We start from the raw sequence: 14,048 nt of genomic DNA on the forward strand, positions 1-14,048 counted from the left end.
CATAAAGAACCTGTGTTATAGAGAAGTCAATGAAGAGAAAGATACCTGCTAGTTAGCTTTATTACATTCATCTTGAGACTGATTTTCTCAGTTCTGTGCTAGGTTTTATCTTGTACAATGTTTGTCTCCACATTCTTGAGTAATTTGATGGGATAGTTTATTAGGCTGGCAGAAGGCTAGGATTGAGTTCTAAGCCTTCTCAACTGAATAAAATGCTCAGAATTTAAGTGTATGGGAACAGATATGGAATAAATGGCTCAAATCAGAGCTGATATATGCAGAAGTAACAAAAACTATAAAGTCTGTTTAAAAATTTAGATTGACTCTTCACTAAGCTCTTGTTTCTAGAAATGTGGTGCCAATGTTGGAAAGCAGAATGGAGATCAGCTACACCACAAAATTGCATATTTTATCTGTCCCACAATGCTGAAGAGCCGTACTACTATTATATTTCACTATTAAGATTATAAAAGTCTTTCAAAATCATAGACAAACAACAAGTCTAGAAAATGTTTATTTCTAAACCCTCATTTAATTCCATATGAAAACAGTCTCCTGAGCTTGACATTGGAGCGACGGGGAGCTGGGGAGGTGTACTGGCCCTGTGCTAGCAGTGTCACAGTAGTGTAAGTTGATATTGCTTCTTTTTCTATAAATATGAATGATAGTAATTTCTCTTCTAAAGGAAGTGAAAGTGTAGATTAAAATTAAATCTTTTTTTTTTTAAATTCTTTTAGCTAAGAAAAACAAAAATACTTCTGAATTTCCTGTTGAATAAAAATACAAATGCTTTTCAAAATATTAATAAATAATGAGGAAAACTTTTGAAAAGATGAGATACAATATCAAAAAGCACAAGACTCCATCGTCAGCCTTTCCATCTAAGAATGAAGTCTAGTCCTTTTTTTAATGTCAATCCATGTTAATTGCGTATTCACAATGCAATATTTCAACTTCCTTGTATTTTAATTGTCATATGAGAATACTACATGAGATTTTCAGAATCACAGAATCACAGAATGGCCAGGGTAGGAAGGGACCTCAAGGATCATGAATTTCCAACCCCCCTGCCATAGGCAGGGCCACCAACCTCCCCATTTAATACTAGACCCGGCTGTCCAGGGCCCCATCCAACCTGGCCTTGAATACCTGTAGGGATGGGGCATTCACAACCTCTCTGGACAGCCTGTTCCAGCACCTCATCACTCTCTCTATAAAGAACTTCCCCCTAACATCCAAGTGCAATCTTCCCTCCCTCAACTTCATACCATTTCCCCTTGTCCTGCTGTTATCTACCCTTTCAAAGAGTTGATTCCCGTCTTGTTTGTAGGCTCCCTTTAGGTACTGAAAGGCTGCAATGAAGTCACACCACAGCCTTCTTTTCTCCAGGCTGAACAAGCCCAACTCCCTCAGCCTGTCTTCATGGGAGGTGCTCCAGTCCCCTGATCATCTTTGTTGCTCTCCTTTGGACCCCCTCCAACAGCTCTCTGTCTTGTACTGCGGACTCCACACCTGGACACAGTACTCCAGATAGGACCTCACAAGAGCAGAGTAGAGGGGAACAATCACCTCCCTGACCCGACTAGCCACACATCTTCTGATGGAGCCCAGGATCCCATTTGCTTTTCGAGCTGCAAAAGCACATTGCTGGCTCATGTTAAGCTTTTCATCCATCAAGACTCCCAGGTCCTTCTGTGCAGGGCTGCTCTCAAGGACTGCTCCTTCCAGTCTGTATAGATGCCTGAGATTCCTCCGGCCCAAGTGCAAAACCTTGCACTTCTGTGTTAAACCTCATTAGGTTCACCCGGGCCCACCTTTCAAGCCTGCTGAGGTCCCTCTGAATGGCATCCCTTCCTTCCACTGTGTTAACCACACCACTCAGCTTGGTGTTGTCAGCAAACTTGCTGAGGGTGCATCAATTCCATCATTGATGTCATTGATAAAGATGTTAAAGAGCACTGGTCCCAAGATAGATCACTGGAGGATGTCGCTCATTACTGGCCTCCACCTGGACATCGAACCATTGATGACCACTCTCTGTCTGCAGCCTTTCAACCAGTTTCTTATCCATCGAGTGGTCCACCCATCAAATCCACATTCCTCCAATTTGGAGATAAGGGTGTGGTGGGGGACCATGTTGAAGACCTTGCTCAAGTCCAGGTAAAATTTTATCAGACGTCTCATGAAGCTTGAGATCTACTGTGTGCTGCTAACATTTTCATAATTTACTAAGCCTTATAAAAATATGACATTGTTAGGCATGATTTCTCCGTGACTGCTATATGGTGCCTACCTTTTATCACCTTGCTTTTCTCTATGTGCTTACACACTGCTTGCTTTAATAAATGTTCTATCAATGTGACAGGACAAGGTGAAATGGTTTCAAACTCTAAGAGGAGAGATTTATATTGGATATAAGGAAGAAGTTTTTTTTATAAGGGTGGAGAGGCACTTTAGCAGGTTGCTCAGAGATACGGTAGATTTCCCGACCCTGGAGACATTCAAGGTCAGGCTGGACGGGGCTCTGAGAAACATGATGTAGCTGTAGGTGTCCCTACTCATTGCAGGGGAGTTGAAGTAGATAACCTTTAAGTGTCCCTTCTAACTCAAACAATTCTATGATTCTATGAGTTTACTAGGTATTGAGTTTAAACTTGCTGTAGTTTAGTTTCCCAGATTGGTTCCTCTGATGTTTTAGTGGAGGCTATTGAATATTTTAGAGAAACCATTCTTCCTCAAGGGGAAAACATAATATTCTTTGAACACTTTTCAACAAAACCTTTTCTATCGCAGGCATGCTTATGATCTACTAGTGTCAGTTTTAGAGCAGGACAAATACCTGTGCCTGATGTGAATGCCTCCTCTTAGTCCTTAGTCCAGTTAGAGTTTAAATCCAGTCAAATTCCAGAAAAATTTGTTTAGTCTGTCTGAATTGCCTAAATGTCTAAGAAGAAAATGAAGCCTCAGAAACTCTGCACGTTGATCCTCAGCAGTTAACTGCATGAAGTATGATCATGAAACTTTGTCATCTTCTTTGCGAGCAACTTGATTAATTTCCTTCTAGTGTATAGAACAATGATTTTTCTTTTATCATTTTTGATAAAAGATACAATATTTCATTAAAATTAATCCTGGAGATAAAATGTTGTGGTTCAGGGAAATGCATTCCAGGTGACCTCCTCTTTTATATCTCTACTCTTGGGAGTAGAGAATTGTACCAGCTGCTGAGTAACAGAAGGTGATAGAAAGTTTAACACTAATAAAACACTTGTGTAATACAGCCTTAAAAAACAGACAAGCAGGAAAATCTAGTCCTTTTAGGTACTTATTTCTATACTCAATAACAGGTGTCAGCTACTGTTTAATACCACTGCCTGCTAAGCTTTCTCATGTTCTCCCACACTCCGTAAGCACCTTTTGTTGTAGGTTAACTCCAGTAGGCATCTCTGCAGCACCACAGCTGCTCCCTCACTTGTCCTTCAGTGAGGTGTGGAATAGAGTTGGAAGTACAAAAGTGATAAAACTTATAGGTTGAAATAAAGACAGTTTAATAGATAGGTAAATCAAATTTATGCATGAAAACACAACAAAACAAGGAATTCTTTCACTACTTCCCAGCTGCAGGCAGATGGCCAGTCATTTCTGGGAAAACTGGGTTCATCACATGTATCAATTACTTGAGAAGACAAACACCATCACTCTGAATGTCCATCCTACCTCACTTGCCACCTCCTTCCTCTTCTTTCTTTATCTCAGCTTTTATAGCTGAGCAGAATATCATCTGGTATGGGATATTCCTATGAGCAGTTGCAGCCATATTTTCTGCCTGTGTCCCCCCCAGGATTCTTGTGATCCTACAGCCCTCTAGCAGGTCAGAGCAAGAAAGAGAAAAACCCTTGACAATGTGTAATCTTAGCAGCAAATCATCAAACTTGAAGAGGATAGATTTCAGTTGCATATAATACTTTTCTAGCATACATACTATTAGAAGGATCTGTTTTACATGATTATGAAATTTTAGGTGCAGTTTTACTGCTGTATAAAAAGACAAAGCTAAAGATGTATGTGAATTATGTACGGGAACTGAAATCTGTGAAAGCACTAAGTGCATTTATTAACTGCTCTTTGTATTACAATTCACTTTTGAGAATATGCTTTTGACTTGTTTACAACTTCTGTGGTTTGATACACACTAGCAGTGCTTGTCTCTTATATAAGAAATAGGAGAAAAGGAAGAAAATAAGAAAGTTTACAACTCTTATGTCTTGGAAACTCTTCCCTAGAGAGGCAACTGAAGTATTTTCTCTCTTTGGGCAACATCTGCATGATGTATTTTGCAGGTGATCAGACTGGAAACATATGTGAGGTCTACATAATGATGATTCTTAATGATATCGAATTTGAAAATAAGAAGAATTCCAGAGTTGATGGTATTAACTTGCTAACAAAAACACACATGGAGACTTTATTTTTCAGAGGAATCCTGATACAGAGTTTGCATTTAGCAAAGTTACAATGCAAGAGCAAAATAAGAATGTAATTATAGTTTAAAACGTGAAAAAAAAAAATCTTACTTAAAAATTATCAGAAGCGTCATATATAAAAACACATTTTTCTCTAATATATTCTTTATTTATGTGAAGATGTAACAGAATTGAATCCTGGGATAAATAGCAGGTTCCTGAAAGCAGGCACAAGAACAGACTGGACTCTGTTCTATTATGTTAGCAATAGATTGAACTATTGAGAACAGCCCTTCTTTGTACCATAGGAAACTCAAACATACTGTTCAAGTAAAAGGGAGATGGCTGGGACCACGGATTCAAATTATTCTATTCTGTAAATCTTAAATCACTGTCTGTATCAGTGCCAAAAGATGCAGTAACATCTCTCTGAACTTGTCTGTTTTTGCTGTGCTTGCCAGATTCATTCAGGGGAATTAGAGTAACATCGTTCAGGATTTCCAACTATTTCTGTATTGAGATTAGAAATGAAACTAGGATTCATGTTTTGTTTTCCTTTAAGTATGCTTCCTTTTTCAGAGCGTATACTAATGGCAGTTCTTATTTGATATTATATCAAGTTCAAAATTAGATCTTAAAACCCACTGATTCTTTTTCCACTATTATTTGAGAATTTGCAAGATCTTTCAAACTGTTTAAGTATTAGTGATTGCTTCAACAAATCAGAAGTACATATATAACCAGTAATGTGTAATTCCTAGTAATTATGCCTAAGTATTAAAATATTTAACCAAAATTATAATTCACACAGCGCACATAAAGGAAATAAGCATACAGGACATTTAACCAAAGAAAGATCTAAGAACATTATCGTATTCTTAATGGAATTTAGAGATATGTAGATCTAAAAGCTGACCTCCTATCTTGTTTGAATTACACTCAGTAATTAAAAGAATGATTAACTGGCCATCACTGATACCAAAAGATCCTTCACCCTACAGTGAGCTCATACTTCTTGTAAGAACATGGAATATTCCACAGTACGATTCTGTGTAATGTTTTGGTCAGAGGCCATGCCTACTGTACATATCTTCAAATTGTTTTTGGCTTATTTCAGAAGTAGAGAATCTGAGAGTAGAATTAAGCCTCTAATGATCTGAAGACATATTAATGAACAGTGTGAACATGGGTGGGATATTCACACAGTACATTCCACGCACAAGAAATAGTGCAGTCCGGATGTCAGATCAGTGATCTTCAGGCTGGATCCGAGACAGACAGCTTCAAGTTCACAGTGCTGTAGCACTGTGTAAAGCAATTAACTTTTCAGGTATTGCAAATGCTAAGGAATTGTAAGTGTCATAATGATTAGTGATGCTAGAGCTGGGAGAAAGTTAGGAATTTTAAAGTTTGCTGTCTAGATCTCAAGTCTAATGTAGAGTTCAATTTTAAATCTATTTGTCACCTTGTGCTTAAAATGTTAGTAGGAAAACTTGAGGTTTGATATACAGTCAAATGAAGGAGTGAGTTTTATGAATAGTTTTGGTACTAGAAACTCTAGATTAAAGTAGTACATAATGTAGGTTCACCTGCTGGTTGAAGACATTTTTTATTAAACTTGAAGAAAATATTATTTGTTGATAAGCAGGATTCAACTATAATTGAAATTAAAGGCAAAGCCAAACAACAATCACTTCAAATATTGCCAACATTTAGATTTACTAACATTAAATATATATTTTTTTCTTAATCAAGCAGTATTTTCTGCCCTTGCAGATACAATGTAACTTCATTCCTCATATCAACAAGGGCAAGTGCAAGGTCCTGCATCTGGGTTGGAGCAATCTGAAGCACAGATACAGGTTGAGAGGGGAAGGTATTGGGAGCAGTCCTGAGAAGGATTTGGGAGTTGTTGGTTGATGAAAGACTCAATATGAGCTGACAATGTGCACTTGCAGCCCAGAGGACCAACCATATTCTGGATTGCAAGAGAAGTGTTACCAGCAGGTTGGAGGAGGTGATTCTGCCCATCTATGCTGCTCTTGTGAGACACCACCTAAAGTACTGTGTCCAGTTCTGGAGCCCCCAACACAAGAAGGACAGAGAGTGGGTCCAGAGGAAGGCCATGAGGATGATTAGAGGGATAGAGCATCTCCCCTACAAGGACAGCCTGAGAGAGCTGGAAAAGAGAAGGCTATGAGGAGACCATACAGTGGCCTTCCAGTACCTGAAGGTGGTCTACAGGGAAGTTGGAAAGGGACTTTTTATAAGGGGAGGTAGTGAAGGACAAGGGGAAATGGTTTTAAACTGGGAGAGGGTATATTTAATGTTAGAAAGCTATTTTTTACTTTGAGGGTGGTGAGACACAGGAACAGGCTGCCCAGTGAGGTTCTGAATGCCCCCTCCCTGAAAGCATTCAAGAACAGGCTGGATGACGCTTTGAGCAACCTGGTCTAGTGGGAGGTGTCCCTGCCTATAGCAATGGGATTGGAACTAGATGGGTCTCTTCCAACCCAAACTGTTCTATGATTCTATGTAAATCAAACAATCTGGAGCAAAGTTAAATTAAGTAAAATTTATTAAAATTAAATAAAGTAAAATTAAAAATATACACAGTTAGTTGAAAAAAAATCCTGTAGAATGAAACACACCAAGTTATCATAAAATAAGCATCCTGCTGTAACTGTTGATGTGTATTTTCTTTATTACTTCTATCTTACATCTTCAGATGCAACTTACAAAGCAACAATTGCTAATATTGTAGATAAAACAACTTTCTAATTTCCAAATTCTTTGTTACATTACACAATTAGCTCACTGAAGATACACATTATAGTGTGTATTTTTTTTATACTAAGAAAAGTACTTAGTATAATGTAGCTGTCCCATTAAAGTCTTGATTAACTTTATAATAATAATGCAATATCATTATTATTTTATAAAGGAGAAGACTAATTATATATATATCAAGTTACACTTTTGTATTATTAAGAGATGCATGTTTAATTTATGATAAAATAACTCCAGTTACATTAATTTCTTGAGGAGGGTGACGTACAAACTCAATTCAAAAATGTAAAACAAATATTTTTCCCCTTAATATTATGTTAAAGCTTTCACAGAAAGATATGTAGCTCCTAGCTACTGAATGGCGTACAGTAACATCAAATACAATTGATGTATACAGTGATGATTATCTATTACAGATGGATTGACCTACTGTCATGATTTTATGATTTTTGGTTATTGATATTCCACATCATAACATCATGTAGTGCATGGGGAGTAAAGGTGTTAATGCTCCAGTTCCGGGCACCTGTCCAAAAGAGAAGAACTACATACCCCAGGGGGCTTTGCGTTCAGAGAGAAGATAAAACCCCTGGCAAGGTCACCTGATGCGTTCTTCTTCATCGGCTCTTCTTCATCTCCCTGCTGCTCAACCAGACTGCACATCTCACCTCAGCATTATGGTGAGGCCTTTTCACCTTTTGGACACACTCTTTCTCATTATATTTGACTTATTAGCTTCAATTCTAATTATATTGCATTATAGTGTGTTATCTTGCATTCCGATACTATATTTAGTAAATTAGTTTGTTTCTCTTCAGATTGTTGCCACTGTTTTTAATTATTTTTGGGTCCCCTGTTTCCCTTTTCCGGAGGCGTGGATTTTGCGAAATCCCTCCGCCCCGCAAGCCAGAGAATTGGGCCGGACCAGCCTGTAAACCATTGACAGGCCGTTCAGTCCCACTTATACTGTTTGTTCAGAAGGTACTTCTTAAAATTTACTTCATTAGCTTCATCTTTTCTACTGTTTTACAGAGGGTTTTTGACAACAGCTCTATGTCTAGTTGGAGGCCAGTCATGAGTGGGCCAGTCACCAATAGCCTGTCTTGGGATTGGTAATCTTTAACATCACAGAATCATGGAATTGAAGGGGCTGGAAGGGGCCTCTAGAGATCATCTAGTCCTACCTCACTACCAAAGCAGGCTTCCTAGACCAGGTTGCACAGGCAGGCATCCAGACAGGCCTTGAACCTCTCCAGAGAAGGAAAGTTTACAACCACCCTGGGCAGCCTGTTCCCGTGCTCTATCACCCTTAACATGAAGAAGTTCTCACACACATTTGTGCAGACCTTCCTATGCTTCAGTTTGTGGCCATTTCCCCTTGTCCTATCACCACACATCACTGAAAAGAGTCTGGCCTCATCCCTTTGCCTCCTGCTTCTCAGATATTTATAGATCAGATCTCCACTCAGTCTTCTTTTCTCAAGGCTGAACAGATCCAGGTTGCTCAGCCTTTCCTCATAAGAGAGATGCTCTAGGCCTATTATCGTCTTCATGGCACTCTGCTGGACTCTTTCCAGGAGATCCCTGCCTTTTTTGTACTGAGGAGCCCAGAACTGGACACACTACTCCAAGTGATGCCTGACCAAGGCAGAGTAGAGGGGGAGGATCACCTTCCTTAAATTGCTGGCCATGCTCTTTTTAATGCACCGCAGGATGCCACTGGCCTTCTTGGCAACTGGGGCACACTGCTGGCTCATGGACAGCCTGCTATCCACAAGGACACCCAGGTCCCTCTCTGCAGACATCCTCTCCAGCAGATCCTGTACAGGTGCATGAGGTTATTCCTCCCTAGGTGCAAGACTCTACACTTACTCTTGTTAAACCTCATCTGGTTCGTTTTTGCCCTACTCTCCAGCCTGTCCAGGACTTGCTGAATGGCAGCACAACCTGCCAAAGCAGGTTTCCTACACCAAGTCACACAAGTAGGTGTCCAGGTGGGTCCTGAATATCTCCAGAGAAGGAAACTCCACAACCTCCCTAGGCAGCCTGTTCCAGTGCTCCGTCACCCTCACCGTAAAGAAGTTCTTGCACACATTTGTGCAGAACTTCCTATGCTGCAGTTTCTGGCCATTTCCCCTTGTCCTGTCTCCACACACTGCTGAAAAGAGTCTGGCCTCACCACTCTGCCCCCCACACCTTATATATTTATAGACCTGGATCAGGTCCCCTCTCAGTCTTCTTTTCTCAAGGCTAAACAGACCCAGTTCACGTAGCCTTTCCTCATAGGGGAGATGCTCCAGGGAGATGCTTGTGGCCCTCCGCTGGACATCAGTAAACTTGCTGAGGGTGGACACTGTATCACCTCATCAAGGTCATTGATGAAGATGTTGAACAAGAACAAACCCAGCACCAACCCCTGGAGAACACTGCTAAATACAGGCCTCTAACTGGACTCTGCGCCACTGATCACAACTCTCTGAACTCAGCCAGGCAAGCTGATCAAGCGGGTGGCAACCTATCCTGAGGCAGGGGTTTCGAGCTTCACGATCCTTAATGTCCCCTCCAATCTAAGCCATCCTATGATTCTATGATACAACAATTATAAATTATATATAATATATACATAGCTAGGACTTAGCTATATTACACACACATATATAATTTATATATATACATATATAATAGATACATAGCTAGATTACAAGTTAGATCAAGAATACAGTCTTGAGACTAGATTTTCTATTTTTTTTTTGTTTCTTCTAAGAGACTACATATTGAAGTTCAGCCTCAAATGTAAGAACATAAAAGAAAGTGCATACAAAAGAAAGATGAGACTAAAACTGCATCTATATCAATATACCTAAGTACTCAGTAATTTACTTTAAAATTTAGAAAATATTTTTGTCCATTTATGTTTCTCTCCTCAAAATCTGTTGCATACAGTTCATAAATTTGATATATCTCCTATTTTGATTACACAATGCCGGATGTTAGGCTTTCTGTTCTAGAATATTATATGACACATTTCTAGACATGAGATATAAAAAAAAGCTCCACTTTCACCTCATACATGCAGTGAATCGTATTTGAAGAGAGAATATGGAAATTTATTTACAGTTCTTCAAAAAGAAATGTAATATGCTGGAAATCTGAATCAAAAACAAAATGTCATTCTTCTCCCAGATTGTTATGAAAAGTACTCATTTTGCTTTATCCTTGGAGAAATCATTTGGATTTTTTCCCACTGCTTTCAGGTCATTCAAAGATCTTTGGAAGAAATACTGTTATTTTGTGGGGGGGAAAACCTCTGGAGCAGAAACTAAGTTAGCTAAAAGAAATGAGATTCTAGTGATTAAACATCACATCAAAATCCTATTCATTTCATGGCGTAAAAACGACTGTAGTGAAGCCAATGAAAGAACAAGGAGAGACTGTCAATGAACCAGATGCTACTGTCCGAAATTTCTATGACTTAGCAGCTGGATGCTGTGAATATCTTTTTGAAATGAGATAAAGAACTGTCCTATACTAAGTTGCAGAAAGCATTTATTAAGATCACTAATCGATACTTGCCACTTAAAAAAAAAAAACAGAAAAATGGTATTAGAAGATGTTTACATGCAGATGAATTTGTTTAAAAAGAGAAGGAAAATAGAAAGTATCCTCTGGAATTCATTTTAAAGCAGGCTTTACACTGATTTTGCATGAAACTGTTGGTAAGAGTATTGCAATCAATATGACAGCTAATGTATGGAGATCATTTGAATATATGTAACTCAAGTACCTAAAAGAAGGTTGTAGAGAGGTGGGGTCAACCTCCTCTCCCAAATGAGTAACGATAGGATGGCCTTAAGTTGTGTCAGGGCAAGTTCAGGTTGGATATTAGGAAAAATTTATTTTCAGAACTGTAATGAATTGGAACAGGCTGCCAAGGGAGGTAGTAGAGCCACCATCCCTGGAGAAGTTCAAGAAACATGTAGATATGAGTCTTGGGGACATGATTTAGTGGACATGGCGATGATGGGTTGACAGCTGGACTAGATGATCTTAGTGGTCCTTTTCAATCTTAATGATTTTATGTTTCTACGATTCTATGAACTTAAGTTTTACTTGTAAGCATGGTTATATTTGAGCACCGATATTGTTAACGACAATGTCAGAAGCATATTGTGTGTAGTCATTCCTATTTCTCTTCCCAAAATAGTAAAATATAGTCACCCAGAAAAAAAAAAATCACACTTTATTACATAAATAATCTGAATAAGGCTTTCTGCCCTGCCTTGCTTAGCCTTTCCCTTTCTATTTCCCTTTCTATTTCCCTTTTCCTTTCCCTCTCCCTCTCCTCCCTTTTCCCTCTCCCTTTTTCCTTTTCCCTCTCCCTTTTTCCTTTTCCCTCTCCCTTTATCCTTTTCCTTTTTCCTCTCCCTTTTTCCTTTTTCCTCTCCCTTTTTCCTTTTCCCTTTTCCTCTCCCTTTTTCCTTTTCCTTTTTCCTCTCTTTCCGCTTTTCCTTTTTCCTCTCCCTTTTTCCTCCCCTTTTTCCTTTTTCCTCTCCCTTTTTCCTTTTCCTTTTTCCTCTCCCTTTTTCCTATTCCTTTTTCTTCTCCCTTTTTCCTTTTTTCTCTCCCTTTTTCCTTTTCCTTTCACCTGGGAGAGAGTTCATCTTTATAGTGTCCAGTATAATGTTATCTTTTGGTTTTAGGAGAAAAACAGTATTGCTAACACAGCAATGTTTTAGTTGTTGCTCAGTAGTGCTGTACAGAACCAAGGAAATTTCAGTTTTTCAGCTTCTCCTACTGTTCTGTCAGCAAGATATCTTGCTCCAATTTATTCTTTGTTCTTCGATATATGTATACCTGATGTGAGATTAAGAAACAACAGTTCAAATGTTGGCCCAACCAGTTTATTACAAATCTTAATCAAGGAGGTGGGGAAGGAGAGGCAGGTGACTATTATGAATTAGGGTGATGAAGAACGGAAAGCAGGCAATAGGAATAGGCAAGAAGCAAGAATTACTCACCACCAAGATCCAGCAGCATCCCATTGCACACTGTTCCAAAAGCCTGAGGCAAAAGCGCAGGGGGATAGCAGCAGCAGCATGGTCGGCCTTAGGCAGCAAGCAGGTACCAGGAAGAAGCGTCAGGGTAAGTCCAGGAGGAAGCAGCAGGATTCAGGTATCAGGCCCAGGAGAGTCCATCAGCAGGCAGACATCACCTCATGAGGCTTCTGATATCAGAAACCTCTTCTTCTTCTTCAGCATGCAGGCATCACGTCGTGAGAAATCTGATGTAAGAAAACGTATCCTCAAGGTTGTTGGTGCCTTTTTTATCCTCCTTCTGCCAACATGGCATTCCTGGGCACTTGGGTAAGAGGCATGTGCAGTACCCTCTGAGATGGCCATCTTCCTTGAGATAAGCCCACACAAAAGACTTCTTCCCGGCCATTAATCTGCAGTTTCTCTCTCTCATTTCCCCTGGCCTTGCAATCTTCAGACAAAAGATTTTGCCAACTTTGACCAAGACTTGTCTGGACTTGTCCATGTGTGTCCCTCAGACAAAGGATTTCTTAACCCTTGCCCAGGACTTGTCCATCAGTGTTTCTCAGCAAACTTTGAAACAACGGTGCAAAAGAATAATCTCTTAAACAAGGTAGTTGAGGCAGGAGGCACATGGAACTAAGAGAGCACAGAACCAGGACAGCTGATCTGAACTGGCCAAAGGGATATTCCATACCATATGACATCATGTGAAGAAAATCCATAAAACTGAGGGGAGCTGCCAAGTAAGCTTGCAGATTGACTGGACATTGGTTGGTGGACGGTCAGTAATTGCTTTGTGCATAATTTGTTTGTATATATATATATATGTACACGTATATATAATTATTTTATATATATATATAATTACTGTTATTCTCTGTTCAGTCGTAGTAACTGGTTTTTGTTTCAACCCACAAGTTCTATCTTTTTTTTTCCAATTATTTCCCCTATCCCATTGAGAATGGGGGGAATGAGAGAGAAGCTGAGTGATGTTTAGCTGCTTGCTGGGTTAATCCACAGCAGATCTTTTGGAAAAATTGAGACAGGCTTTCTATTACCGAAATATATGCTTTGAATAAAACTTCTACTAAAATATTAAAACAACAACAAAAACCAACAGCCATAAAATCCAAACAAGCCACAAATTTGACCTGATAAAGTTCTAACATATAGTTCATAACTAACTTCTCAATCACTTCTCAGTCAATGTTTGGTGGGAGACACTCAGAGTAATGAAGATGTATATCATTATAAATGTCACACTCTTTCTCATTGTTTTTATGATGTCACCAGCATTACCGTGATGTTTTAGGATTTACACACCTTGAGTCGTATTATTTTATCGCTTAACAATTAGAAATGACTAGATTTGTGTTCTATATAATTATCCATCAAATTTGATAAAATTATACTTATATCTTTTTATATAAGGAGAGTAAGGAGAGTGCCTGTTAAAGCAGACACTGTTAGAGTACCTCTTTTCAAACAAATAGAAATGTATCAAGAGCAAATAATGCCTAGTAAGAGTTTTTTAAAATACTACCCAGGGGAAAGAAGATTTACCATAGTTCAAAAACAATACTCATAGTCTTTATTTTCCCATCATAATCACATTTTCATATCTGAGTAATGTATATTTTTTCCCTTGGGTTATGTTTTACAGACATTGACCTTAAAACCAGACACTATTTATTTACTGTTTTTTTTTTTTTCTAGTGCAATATATGCAATTTCATGTTTCCTGTTGTGTGTTTGACAA

The 14,048-nt window shown here is 38.9% G+C and overlaps 1 long non-coding RNA gene across 1 annotated transcript in view; it reads right to left on the reverse strand.

Annotated features, from left to right (window-relative positions):
- The window catches only part of LOC146545727 (uncharacterized), a 39,147-nt gene extending 26,752 nt beyond the window's left edge, over nt 1–12,395 (reverse strand). The window contains exon 1 of the long non-coding RNA XR_014880955.1: nt 12,272–12,395. This is a non-coding gene — a long non-coding RNA (uncharacterized LOC146545727). The remainder of the gene's footprint in view (nt 1–12,271) is intronic.
- Nucleotides 12,396–14,048: the final 1,653 nt, after the last annotated feature.

The sequence above is a fragment of the Meleagris gallopavo genome, chromosome 1 (genome assembly GCF_905368555.1).
Source record: "Meleagris gallopavo chromosome 1, MGAL_WU_HG_1.1, whole genome shotgun sequence".
NCBI lineage: Eukaryota > Metazoa > Chordata > Aves > Galliformes > Phasianidae > Meleagris > Meleagris gallopavo.